Source organism: Hemiscyllium ocellatum, chromosome 49, assembly GCF_020745735.1.
Source record: "Hemiscyllium ocellatum isolate sHemOce1 chromosome 49, sHemOce1.pat.X.cur, whole genome shotgun sequence".
Classification (NCBI taxonomy): domain Eukaryota; kingdom Metazoa; phylum Chordata; class Chondrichthyes; order Orectolobiformes; family Hemiscylliidae; genus Hemiscyllium; species Hemiscyllium ocellatum.
The window spans coordinates 1,247,803-1,262,590 of NC_083449.1; the positions used below are offsets into that span (position 1 = coordinate 1,247,803).

General features: G+C 42.6%; 1 non-coding gene across 1 annotated transcript; it reads right to left on the reverse strand.

Moving 5' to 3' along the window:
* Positions 1 to 515: 515 nt before the first annotated feature.
* On the reverse strand, positions 516 to 597 carry trnas-acu (transfer RNA serine (anticodon ACU)). Its single transcript has one exon. It is a non-coding gene; the product is annotated as a tRNA-Ser (tRNA).
* Between the last annotated feature and the right edge of the window lie 14,191 nt (positions 598 to 14,788).

Below are 14,788 nucleotides of genomic sequence, written 5' to 3' on the forward strand. Positions count from 1 at the left end.
GCGAGAGCAACGGGCGAGGGAGAGACCAATGTGTAAGTCTCTCCGTATCCATGCATGGCACCCATATCTGCAATTCTTTACTGTGCATTTTCAGCCAGTTCTCGGTGCCCCAACCCCCACGCCCTGCCCCTTTTGAAATATTTCCATTATTTTGTGTTGTCTCTCTGTACTCTTCTCACCAAGGTGACTAACTTCTACTCAACATGCTCCAGATTTCATTTGACAAAACAGTCATTAAGAATCCCATTACATAAACATGCCCTTCGCATCTCTTGTATTTTGGTTTTCCTGCATCTCTTTCATATGATAAAAGGTCACAGCAGCTTGACTTGAAAAAGAAAATCGCGTTACTTTTCATTATCCCAATGCGATCTACGTTTCAATGCAGTTTAAGCAACTGACTCAAATTATTCTTTGAGATTTTATAATAGCGTCGATGCATATAAATTGACCATTGGTGTTCCAGTTTAAATAAGACAGGTGTGAGCATGCAAAAATAGCAACATTGAAAACAGCGACGAGAGTGGGACTCGAACCCACGCGTGCAGAGCACAATGGATTAGTACTCCATCGCCTTAACCTCTCGGCCACCTCGTCACATATATGCGCATGTGCATGAACTTATAAATAAGTGAATTGCGTAAATTATGCAGAACAGCAGATATTTCTCCCTGGTTTGGTGAAATGCTAAATAGCACAGTACGGTCCCAAGACTATGGTCTGACCTCTGGGTTGTGGGGCAACGGCATTCCCACTGTGCACTGGAGGAGAGTGCATAGTGCTCAATGTCATTATTCGGAACACCATTCTTCTGCTCAGATGTTTTTGACCAGCACTTCTGTACAGAACAGACACTTTCAAAATCCTAAATAAGACTAAACACACAATTGAATTCAACAATGCAAAAACCTTGATCTGTATCATTTTCCTAGGCCATGCAACACCAAGTATGATCATAGCAACACAGTGAGAAAATGTCAGAAGGAAAATGAGTGCAGTGTTAGAGAGAATGCTGGGAGCAGCAGTTGACACACGGGGAAGTGCATTTCCCACAACTGGAACACTACCAAAAAGCGGACTGTAGTGGAAGAATTCAGAGTGGTTTTACACTTTGGAACTTGATACCAGAGACACAATGGAGATCTGTCATTGAGTCTGTTAAAGAAGAAGATTTTAAGATTTCTACAAATTAAAAACAAAATAAAATGTTCATTGGTTAGTGAAGGCAAATGTTGCAATTATATATTTCAAAAATCTACCCATCTTTGCAATGAGCAGCTCACCATTTTCCTCACTCGGGGTCAGAACTACATGTTAAGATGATCGTTTAATCCCCGTTACTAGCCATGGAATCAGAGAACTTCGGTTTGCCAAACGTTAAGGTACAACCAGGAATGTGGAGATAAGCATTAATGTGTTGTTCCTGTGATGCAGGTGACAGTGCATGGTATCTCTGTGCCAGTATAGTGGGCTGTGCTGCGCTGAAGTTTTAAGTTTGAGCCTCACATGGAGCAGCTTCAAATATTCATTGTCTTGAGGGGTACGGATAGAAGGTGATATTGAGCAAAGCCAAGTTTTTGGGAAAATACCCGTGTTTGTGGATTGAGAAATGACCTTTTTTGGATAATGACTCCTTGATCAACAAACATACCGCAAATATTTAAAACGTGAAGAGACATATGTGGAGAGAGAGCCAAAGGTGATTGTTCAGCAGGTGGATACCGTTTCCCATGTGCATTGCTTTAAATTTCAAGAAAATAAATGTTGAACTGGTTTCATGTTACGCATTTTGTTGCAAAGTCACAAAGGTTATTGCAATAATCAAAAAAGAAAAATCACATAGGACCGATTGAATATTGTATTGAATTGAATTTTGGCCTGAGCATATTTTATCTTCAATGGCGTGCTGCAGAGAAGTACAGAGGGTTAACAATACAAAATAACAGAGTCTTCTTGGTGCATTTCTTGGGTGGAGTAAAGAATGTACGAAATATACATAACTTCATGTGAATGTGGTCGAATCTTTAAAGTAGGTGTTGCAAATCCAAGTGACGATTCAATTCCTATCATTAGGATATAACTTCTGTCTGCTGTTATTTTAGGACATCAGCTCCATTTACAGAGTTTCACCTTGAATAACACGCCACAACTTACCAATCCATGAACGTTTTTTACTCAATCTTAATCAGTTCTACGTCTTCATGAAATGTCTTTGTGTCTGAAGTCAACCAAATTCGAAATTCTTACGCAACAACACTGACTTTTTCTCAATGGTAAATTCCCTCATTGTATGTTTGTTCGTGTATCTTTTAAAACATTGTGAAATCAGCTTCTACGTTTTCTTTCTGGAAAGTCGTTCACGATTTAACTAACTCTATTGATTGAAAGAAACTCTCTGTCAAACTTTTCTTAATCATTCACTAATGGTTTTGAAGCTCTAACTAAAGTTATTGATTCACTCGAAAGAGGGGATTTCCCTGATTTAGTCATTCAAACCTCACGTTCTGTTAAAATCTCATTTGTTGATTTCAAACTTGGGTGTTTCTGCTCCAGCATTTCCAGACCTCGTGAATAAACTCCCTCATTCTTTCCATCATCCCGTTTGCATCCTTTCTGATATTTTTATGTCTCAGTAAACAACGTCACTTGGCTTTCTAATATCTTGCTATCCAGGAAACAGCGTCGGTGTCCTTTCTAACCTCTTTACATGTTTTTGGTGGAAAATGAGGACAAGGATTACACACAATGCTCCCACTGAGGGTGACCTGAAGATCTTACAGTTACACTATGAACTCTTTGCTTTTTAAATATGACGTCACTATGTATAAACTCCAATAAGGTAAATTATTATCTATCCAGTTCACGAACATCATCTCCATAGGATCGAAAATTATCTATCACTCCCTTTATTCTTCCACGAAATGTTTGAAAGGTTTGTAAGGCCAACACCTCTAACTCCACGTGCCCTGAGTGAGCCTCAGCTATTTCTAAAGACGACTCAAGTTCAAATATTTCATAGTGTCTCTCCAGTCATTCCAGTGCAGACTGGTTCTGGACAGTAAATGTCATCACCAAAGGCCACAGTGGATCTGAAATCAAACGATTTCACATAGTAATTGTCGTAGCTATTGTGTATCGTATGTCCATGTTCTTTTTCAATGTGTTCATCATTTCATGGGTCCCTGTATTGAATTCTACTGAATGATTAATTTGTCAATGGAGACATTCCCTTCACCACTCATTCAAAACTCCATGGAACATTGAATGATTTTACTCATACGCTTCCAGAGGATAGTCCTGCCATTACTGGGATGAATCAGTGAACATTCCGGACGTATTCTTGAAGGCAAGGATTTCCTTCTCCAGTTTAGGGGATCATTACAGCACTGAATCCCATGTGTGCGTTCATTAAAACCAAAACAGTTGCAGCAAGACTTTAAAACTAAGATTTTGCAATCTGCTTGCATTGGCTGTCCTAAAAATTACATTCCACATTGTGATATGTTTGTGGATGAAAACACTTTCTGAATCTGGAGCAATTCCATTTCAATTTTGTCTAAAAATTGTCATTCACTGTTCTCTCTTTCCCTTTCAGTTTCCCGTTTAATATCCCGTATTCTCTCAGTTTATCTTACGTTTTGAACAATTTCACACAATCTCGCTCCTGATTATCAATCCGAGAAAATGCCACAATTTTGTCAATTTATATGCAGTGCAGCTGTAGGGTGCGGTATGAACAAGTGGAAAGGCATTGGTCATGTGAACCAAATAAAAGAAGCGGGCTGGTAAAGTCTGGCCATTCCATCGCAGTCATATTTAAAACATTTAACGTAATCTTTAGTCAAATTATATTGGCAGAAAAGAAGAAAACGTAAATGAAAAAAATTGCCGATGTTGAAAATCAAACAAAAACAGTCGATTCTAGAAAATTTCAGGACGTCTTGCAGCATCTGTGGAAAGACGGACCCAGTGGATGTGAAACGTTAACTGTGATTCATCTGCACAGATGGTGCCTGTGATTTTACAGCAATTTCTGTTTTTGTTTCAAATTGGCAGATCTTGTCATAGTTCATGGGAACAGTGTTCTCGAGCATCAAATAGACAGCGTGATAGATAGTGTGAAATGAGACAATAATAATGAATGAGTAGAGAGTGTTGTACTGGAAAAGCACAGCAGGACAGGCAATATCCGAGGAGCAGAGAATGGACGACTTCGGCATAAGCCATTCATCAGGAATTAGGCTCGTGAGTCGGACAGAGGCACAAAGCTGAAGCCAGGTGCCAACTCGCAGGCACCTCCTCCGACTGACCCCGATCACGACCTCTCCTCCCATCATCAAACCATCATCTCCCAGACTATCCACAATTTCATCACCTCTGGGCCTCTCTCATCCACAACCTCCAACCTCATTGTCCGTGAACCATGCACTCCCCGATTCTACCTCCTTCCTTTGATTCACAAACCCGATTGCCCCAATCGACCTATTGCCTCAGTCTCCGCCTGTCCCATCTGAATCATCTCTTCCTACCTCGTCACAATCTTACTTACCCAGTCCAGGAAATGTGCATTAATATTCGTGACACCCCTATGCACTTCACCTCCTCCATGAATTTCGTTTCCCCGGCCCCAATGTGTCATCTTCACCATGTACATCCAGTCCCTGTACACATCCATCTGCCGTGGCAGAAGTCTGCAAGCCTTCCATTTCTTCATCACAGACATCCTCATCCACCTGACTGAACTAGTCCTCACAATCAACAACTTATCTTTCCAATCTTCCCACTTCCTCCATCAAAACGGGTAGCCATGGGTATCCGCATGGGAATTTGTATGTCTGCCTGTTTGTCAGATACGCGAAACTGTCCATCTTTCGCAGTTACACAGGCACTATCCTCCGCCTATTCCTCCGCTACATCGATGAATGCATTGGCGCCACTTGGTGCTCCAACGAGGAGCTTGAATAGCTCACCAACTTTACCAACAGCTTCCACCCCGACCTCAAATTTACCCGGATCATCTTGGCAACTTCCCTCACCTTCATGGACCTCTCCATCACCGTCTCTGGCGACTGACTAATTACAGACATATACTACAAGCTCACCTCCTCCCACAGGTATCTAGACGACATCTCCTCCAACCTTATCTCATGTAAAAACTCCATTCCTTATTCCCAATTCCTCCGCCTCCACCACATGTGTTCCCAGGATGACCAATTACACCTCAGAAAGACACAGTTGGTCTCCTTCTTCCACCATCATAAATTGCCTTCTCACGTGGTTGACAACGCCGTCCAGCGCATCTCCTCCACTTCACACACCAAGACCCTTGAACCCCACGCCACTCAACGCAACAAGGACAGAACTTCCTGGTGCTCATCTTCCACCTAACCAACCTCCACATTAAACGCATCATATCCTGCCACTGATGCCACCTCCAAATAGACACCACTACTAGAGAAATATTTCGTTACCCAGCCCTGCCAGCATTCCGAAAAGACCATTCCCTCCACGACCCCCTCTTCATGTCCACACTTCCCTCTACCAGACCACAACCCTCTAGTGGCATGTTTCACTGCTATGAATAGAGAGATGAAACTAGCACCCACACCACGCCCCTCATCTCCAACCAAGGCCCGAAGAGATCATTCCACATCCGTTAGAAATTCACCTGTACAGCTACTAATGTCATCTCCTGCATCCGTTGCCCCCAGTGTGGTCTCCTCTACATCAGGGAGACAGGACACCTTCCTGCATATCATTTCCGAGAACATCTTTGGGAAACCTGCCCCCACGAACTTCACCGTCTCGTGGCTGAACAGTTCAGCTCTCCCTCCTCCCCCGTCAAAGAAATGCAGGTCCCGGACCTCCTCCACTGCCAAACCTTTACCACCCAACGCCTGGAGGAGGAACGCTACACATTCTGGCTTAGGTCCTCGAACAGCACACGGGATAAATGTGAATTCGAACAGTTTCCTCATTTACCCTCCCCCAAACACAAGCCTTCAACTTGCCACCGCCCTCTCGACCCATTCCATCACTGCCACTTCTGACCGATTACGTTCTCCCTCCTATTCATCCATCTATTGCTTTCTAACTATTTCACCTCAACCCCACTACACTTGTATTTATGTCTCAGCCCCAACTCACAAATATTTTCCTGAGGAAGGGCTTAAGCCTGAAAACTGAATTCTCCTGCTCCTCGAATGCTCCCTGCTCTGCTGTGTTTTTCCAGCATCACACTACCAACTCGGATCTCCAGCATCTGCAGCCCTAACTTTATCTTTGGAATTGTCAATGACCTTGGAGTGAAGATATCCCTTGATTACAGTGATCGCAGTGTGACTGAGTCTTCCATTTATTTTGGGTGAGGCAGGCTGGATCTGAGAAGAACGCTTAACACCTAAACAACGGGAATGGGATCAGATAGCGAAGTTAGGGCGGGCTGAAGTGAAGTGGAAAATTCTGTCAGAAGATGGGTCAATACAACTGCCCCACATCACCCAGATTGTAAAAGACACACAGAAGGAGTAAAGCCCCTTCAGTGCAGGCACAATGACAGGTAAAGTGGAAGGGAGACAATACACTGCGGTGCAGTGGAATTATTTATGTGAACGGGTTTGATATATAAGCTACTTTACATATGGACTGCCCTCACATTGAAAAAAGGAATTTCCTGCAGTGTCACGGCGACATTTGCCTGTGACATCACAATGTTGAGAGACACTGATGTAGTTCCTTCTGTAGCAGCGTGGCCTCGTGAAAGCATGATCGTCCCATAAACCAGAATTCAATACTTCAAAGCTCTCCTCTGCGCTGTACAACTTATTTGCTGTTCCTGTAGTCAGATCTCAATCGCTTCTCAGTGTATCATCTTCTGCTTCCTGCTTCACGAAAACACTTGAAATGTGAACAAATCCACTTTCCAGTTTCACCAATCTTTTGTAACTCCCGAGTTGGCACAGGTACCAGTGACCGATTGGCCTTCTCTAGCGCTCTCACTCTGGTATGATCTGAATGATAAAGTGTACTGTGTCTGATGTGCAGAATGTCCCCACCGGGACGGTGCTGTTTATCCCATCCCGGGGACTGAGCTGTCTCTATTGGCAGAGTATTCCGCCATTTCCCTCCACTTGCAGGCATTATGAGAGGGTGTAAGTGCGGATATGCTCTGAAGCTTCCTCTCCCGGGCACAGCCAGGTGCAGTAGCGCCGCCGGAACTCAGCAACTTTGATTGCGAACTTTCTCCAAATATCATTTATTTGAGAGAGAGAAAGATGCTGAGCTGGTAGGAAAGAAAGAAATGTGCTGTGGACTCTCTTCCCTCAGTAAAATACCACTAAGTGCATTTTTGTGCTGCCCATTTGATGTTCAGAATCAATCTTCGGAGAATAATCCTGTTGAAAGGCTTTTGTTTCAGAGGCGTCGGCTTCTTTGCTGCAATCGGGCATCAGTTAACATCTGAGTCCCAACTCCCAGGTGAAGTGACCCCAAATGAAACCATCACTCGCTGAGAACCATCCCCAAAGCCAGGAGGTGCGGGGCTGCAGGTAGTCCAAAGTGGAAGGGAGGATTAAAAGAGAGCCATTATTTTTATCCCTCAATCACTCTGTCACAGAGACAGGGAGAGGGACGGCAGAGACGTGTGACGTCATTCGCTTGCCTACAGAAGCCGTTCAGCCCATCCGGTCCACGGCCAATCTCGATTGCTTGCTTCTTTCTGAGGTTATTCATCATTCGTGGTGCTTGTTCTAATAATAGGAAACTGTGTCTGTGTCGAAATGCTGTCTCCAACATATTGATCCACATATCATTCACGGCTGTTCATTTCACCGGAGGACCCTGCTGTGTGACACAGGTGGGAATAACTGCAAGGCGTCATGGGCATGGTACACGCCACAACTGATTTCTCTCACTTTCGCCAATGTATTCCCAGCTCAGGGAAGTGACTTTGCGAATCAGGTCATAACAGACCGACAGAGAACGGCAAAAAGTTCTTCCATAACTTCAGACATGTGTTTCCTCAAATGTATAAATGTGGCGGGTGTATCTATTTCAGATACCATTGAGTGTAAGGGCGCAGAAGGCTCATCAATATGTAATGCGAAGAACGGAGCACAGTTATAGCGAAATTCTGGCAGTGGCAGTGCACACACTGACAGCTGGAATTGTCATCGAGCAAAGGATGCTTTTCATTCATTAATTTTATGGATTATGCCCCCAACACGATCCCTGTGGGCGCTCTGTTATCGCTGACCACAGCCGTTTCCCGCAGTCATCAGGTTTTTGTAGCATGTACCTTCGAGGATGATGTCAAAACATCTTCACTGTTACTGTCTGAAACACCGTGGCACAGATGTGTCCTGGTTGTGTCAATACAACCACTCTGTAACTTCCCCAATTCTGTTGTTTTAATTGCAATTTCAATCAGTATCAGAAAATGTGTCACACTGCAGACTGAGGCCATGCAGCCCACCTTCGCTCTGCTGGCTCCACGCAATGAGGAAATGACTGTGCTTTGATTGATTGATAGTCACATGGGCCTAAGTCCATGGAAAGCGTTGTTTGCGATTGGTCAAGGCGGATCATAGTAATCAAGGACATGCAGATCACAGCGGGAGAAAAGCAAAATTTGACCAGATTCAGGAATTCAGCTTACTACGTATAGGACGTGCCCTCGGCAAAATCCACATTAGCAAGGTCAGCATTATTTCAAGCTCGACAATTCATTTCTCAGAGCAGCAACGGCCGAGAAGATCCGGTTCTTGAACTTGCTTGTGTATGTTTTCAAGCTTTGGAATCTTTATCTGAACTCGATCTCATCGAAATTATATCGTCTCAGTCAAAAATGAAGTGGTGTACAAAATTCGAAGACTCATCCACAAGATGAACTTGAGACCTCTCACTCGTATGTCACCTGTCTGAGGCAAAATCACACCCGAGACAAACGAGCCAGAATGGCGTCAGACGTGGTTACCATAAATCAGGTGAGTTTTTTTTGGTTAACCAAGGCTACTTCTGCGGTTTCAGAGTGAAAGAAGCACAGAGTTTTCAACACAGGTCCTTTCTATTCTGACTCGCTTCTCCCAGGAGGCTGTGCTGGCTGTTGTCTCGGAACAGGGCGGTCTTCATTGATAACTGGACGAACTCATCTTCCATTGTCACTCAGTTTTGGTGGGGAGCAGCTTGAACGCGGTCTTCAGCTGTCTATCAAACACGGGTTTGTGGAGCGTGGTAGGGCTCTGGCGGGAGTGGGAAGTATAGAAATTCTGGAATTTTGGAAAAAAGGGAGATCATACATGCACAAAAAAATCATCTTCTTTTCGGAACCCTTATCCAAATAATGCGATCTTAAATAGATAGAAAATGCAGAACTCTCCCCGTTATTTGGGAACAGTATCTGGGCTTCGCGAAGTCACGGGGAGGCTTCTGCTTTCTGAATCAGCAAGGGATGTTACTGCAGCGAATCCCATCGCTCACGCAGCTGACGTGTATACATTTTTCCACGTTTCCTGCAATTCAGATCATAGATTTCACAGCTCACATCATCCCCGAGTGACAGGGAAGACAAGGAAGTGATTCAGAGCATCAACGAACACAACCTGGGGATAAGTTGGATATGGGAGAGCGGACAGTCTCGACTTGTTTCAGCATTTACAATCCCACTGTGATATTATGTTCACAAGATCTGACCACATGGAAAGAAATGACACAGTGACAATATCTATTGAATTGGATTACGTGCAAAACCGAAGCCGAAGGAATGAAAAGAGCCATGAGAGCGGGAATGTAACATTATCTGTGAGGAAGTTGTTTTCCAGAATCGAGGAGCGTGCACAGTGCTGTTCCCAGAGGTCAATATCTGGATAAGTAGAGTGAATCAGCATCGGCTGTTATTGTACTGCATCTATTGTACAATGTTGCAAAAGCACGGGCCTCTTGTAGAAAGGGGACAACTTCAAAATCCTCAATGATGCAAAACACACAAATGAGGTAAACAACAAACGAACCGTAGAAACTCGTGATACGTAATGGGGTAAACTCCCCGGCTCAACTTTCGCTCAAATTCGCTCTCTGTCAAATTCCTGAGCCTGAGATTCGAACAGTGAATGGTATATGCTAATAAAAACTGCGTGGATCTCATAACTTCAGTATTTAATACGCCCCTACATGTGCGTCTGACTACAATCATTGATCCCTCACTGTGTTACTTCAGCACACGTAGATAAGAAATAAATATAAGAAAAACAGTCACGTATGTGACTGGGATTTGACCCGATGCTGCTGCAGCCAATCAATTCAGTTGTAATTAAAATTGCTTCCACCTTTCCTGTGTCGGTAATAAGATTACATAGCTTAGTGGTGAGTTTTCATGCGTTGAATTGGACCCAGCATTCTTTCTCAGTTTGTACTTTACTGGGATATAAAGGCATGGTGAAAGACACGGTGGTGTTTACTGGAATAAAAAGACGTTAGGAATGGCATGGTCAGAGTTTACTTGATACAAAGTCGATAACAAAAACAGACATGACGGTTACTTTGAGATTACATCACTAGAAAAGGAAAGAGCAGATTTAATGGGACGTTGGGATAGATAAAGAATCATGCGGGATAAATCAGGAAAGACTTAGTTGTGTCTGAATGGAGGTTATCCAGCTGATGGGACGTTGGTAAGGGTAAATCTGAGGGAACTTCCTTCGTTTCGGTGAATTGAAACTCGAGGTTGGGGTTTCAGAACAAACGGGGAATGATGAAGAAGTTTGGAGCAGCTTTTTTTTTATTTTGAGAATTATTGAATTCCGAGATGAATTTTCAGAAATAAAAACGTTTTGGGAGCTGATTCTATTATATTTAATAAGGGAGTGAATTGAACAGCGACAGAGATTCTGGCCTGCCTGGATGGTGAGGCAAAAGGGGCATACTCTCGAAGTGCATAACATGCATCAGAAATAAATTGCATAATACCTGCAACTGAAAATGTTAAGTATGAGAAGAGCTGCTGGCGTTGATAGGTGTTGCAGCTCATTCTACATGAAATATTATATATTGTAAATACACTGAGCTGTTTGGTTCAGCTCTGCATTGAATGGAAGTCGGTTAGCTCAGTCCACTGACTAACTAGTTATTAGAAAAGTGAGACCAACAGCATGGGATTAATTTTCTTACTGTCACAGGTTTGCATGAGGATCATCAACTACCCCGGTCTCCCGATCTGTAATACTATGGTGCCTCCAGTGTGTGACGATTGGCCTGTAGATGTAAAACATCATTGTCATTGTCATCTGTTGCCTTGAAAATTTGGTCACAATCACTCGAAAGGAGAGTGAGTCCATTTAATACTCACTGATCTCCGCTTGAAAAATCCCGGGACAACACTCGACCTTATCCCAGTTTGCAACCTCTGCTCCTCCCAACAGGAAAACTACTTGTTGTGCCTTTGCCAGATTTACTGACATCATTCAAACTCCCCAGAGAGATAAATCTAATACTTTTGATTGGAAAATGAGCTGTGTGTGTTTTCAGGAAATGGAATGATATGAAATGAGTTAACAGACTTTCCCAGAATGTAATCCTGTGCAGGGTGAGCGATCTGAGAAAAGTCATTCAGTTAAATTACACCTCTGTTTCCCTATTCACAGATGCAAATTCACGTGGGGAATATTTGCAGCTTTTCAGATAATAATTGACAGAAATCTGAAACAGGAGTTTTCAAATAAATGTTACTTTACTCAACATTGATTTCAACTGCGTTTACGTATGATGCGCAAATAATCCCTTGTTACTGTCAGTAAAAGCATCTTTAGGTAAGCATTGAACTTACAACCGTGACATTTTCCGCACTTTTAAGTAGCAGGCTCTAAACAATTGCGCGGCTGAAGCCGCAGACAGCAAGATGGTCACATGCCGTACTCATACCTCAGGAAATTTAACTCAACTGCTTTACATTTGCTGTGGCTCTGAAATTAAAGCTGACACTGACGAGGTGAAACTCCACATGGCCCTGTGATTATTGAAGCTGACATGGCCCTGTGATTATTGAAGCTGACATGGCCCTGTGATTATTAAACTAAAATGGCCCTGTGATTATTAAACTGACATGGCCCTGTCATTATTAAACTGACATGGCCCTGAGATTACTGAAGCTGACATGGACCTGTGCTTATTAAACTGACATGACCCTGTGATTATTAAACAGACATGACCCTGTGATTATTAAACTGACATGGCCCTATGATTATTAAACTGACACGGCCCTGTGATTATTAAACTGACACGGCCCTGTGATTATTAAACTGACACGGCCCTGAGATTATTAAACTGACATGACCCTGTGATTACTAAACTGACACGGCCCTGTGATTATTAAAGCTTACATGGCACTGTGATTATTAAAGTGACATGGCACTGTGATTATTAAAATGACATGGCCCTGAGATTATTAAACTAACATGGCCCAGTGATTATTGAAGCTGACATGTCCCTGCGATAATTAAACTGACATGGTCCTGTGATTATTAAACTGACCTGGCCCAGTGATTATTAAACTGACATGGCCCTGTGATTATTAAAATGACATGGCCCTGTTATGATTGACGCTGACATGGCCCTGCGATTATTAAACTGACATGGCCCTGTGATTATTAAAATGACATGGCCCTGTGATTATCGAAGCTGACATGGCCCTGCGATTATTAAACTGACATGGCCCTGCGATTATTAAAGCTGACATGGCCCTGTGATTATTAAAGCTGACATTGCCCTGTGATTATTGAAGCTGACATGGCCCTGTGAATATTAAACTAACATGGCCCTGTGATTATTAAAGCTGACATGGCCCTGTGATTATTAAACTGACCTGGCACTGTGATTATCAAACGGACATGGCCGTGCGATTATTAAACTAACATGGCCCTGTGATTATTAAACTAACATGGCCCTGTGATTATTAAATTGACATTGCCCTGTGATTATTAAACTGACATGGCCCTGTGATTATTAAACTGACATTGCATTGTGATTATTAAACTGACATGGCACTGTGATTATTGAACGGACCTGGCACTGTGATTATCAAACATACATGGCCGTGTGATTATTAAAGCTGACATGGCCCTGTGAATATTAAACTGACATTGCACTGTGATTATTAAACTGACTTGGCCCTGTGATTATTGAAGCTGACATGGCCCTGTGATTATTAAACTGACATGGTCCTGTGATTATTAAACTAAAATGGCCCTGTGAATATTAAACTGACATGACCCTGTGATTATTGAAGCTGACATGGCCTGTGATTATTAAACTAAAATGGCTCTGGGATTATTTAACTGACATGGCCCTGCGATTATTAAACCTGACATGGCCCTGTGATTACTGAAGCTGACATGGACCTGTGCTTATTAAACAGACATGACCCTGCGATCATTGAACTGACATGGCCCTGTGATTATTAAACTGACACGGCCCTGTGATTATTAAACTGACATTGCACTGTGATTATTAAACTTACATGGCCCTGTGATTATTAAACCGACTTGGAACTGTGATTATTAAAGCTGACATGGCCCTATGATTATTAAACTACATGGCCCTGTAATAATAGAAGCTGACATGGGCCTGTGATTATTAAACTGATATGCCCTGTGATTATTAAACTGACATGGCCCTGTGATTATTAAACTGACATGCCCTGTGATTATTAAACTGACATGGCCCTGCGATTATTAAACTAATTTGGCCCTGTGATTATTAAACTGACATTTCCCTGTGATTATTAAACTTACATGGACCGGTGATTATTTAAACTGACCTGGCACTGTGATTATCAAACATACATGGCCGTGTGATTATTAAAGCTGACATGGCCCTGTGAATATTAAACTGTCATTGCACTGTGATTATTAAACTGACATGGCCCTGTGATTATTGAAGCTGACATGGCCCTGTGATTATTAAACTGACATGGTCCTGTGATTATTAATGCTGACATGGCCCTGTGATTATTGAAACTGACATGGGCCTGTGATTATTAATGCTGACATGGCCCTGTGATTATTACACTGACATGGCCCTGTGATTATTAAACTGACATGGCCCTGCGATTATTGAAACTAAAATGGCCCTGTGATTATTAAACTGACATGACCCTGTGATTATTGAAGCTGACATGGCCTGTGATTATTGAAACTAACATGGCCCTGTGATTATTAAACTGACATGGCCCTGTGATTATTAAACTAAAATGGCCCTGTGAATATTAAACTGACATGACCCTGTGATTATTGAAGCTGACATGGCTCTGTGATTATTGAAACTAACATGGCCCTGTGATTATTAAACTGACATGGCCCTGTGATTATTAAACTAAAATGGCCCTGTGATTATTAAACTGACATGACCCTGTGATTATTGAAGCTGACATGGCCTGTGATTATTAAACTAAAATGGCTCTGGGATTATTTAACTGACATGGCACTGCGATTATTAAAGCTGACATGGCCCTGTGATTACTGAAGCTGACATGGACCTGTGCTTATTAAACAGACATGACCCTGCGATCATTGAACTGACATGGCCCTGTGATTATTAAACTGACACGGCCCTGTGATTATTAAACTGACATTGCACTGTGATTATTAAACTTACATGGCCCTGTGATTATTAAACCGACTTGGAACTGTGATTATTAAAGCTGACATGGCCCTGTGATTATTAAACTACATGGCCCTGTAATAATAGAAGCTGACATGGGCCTGTGATTATTAAACTGATATGCCCTGTGATTATTAAA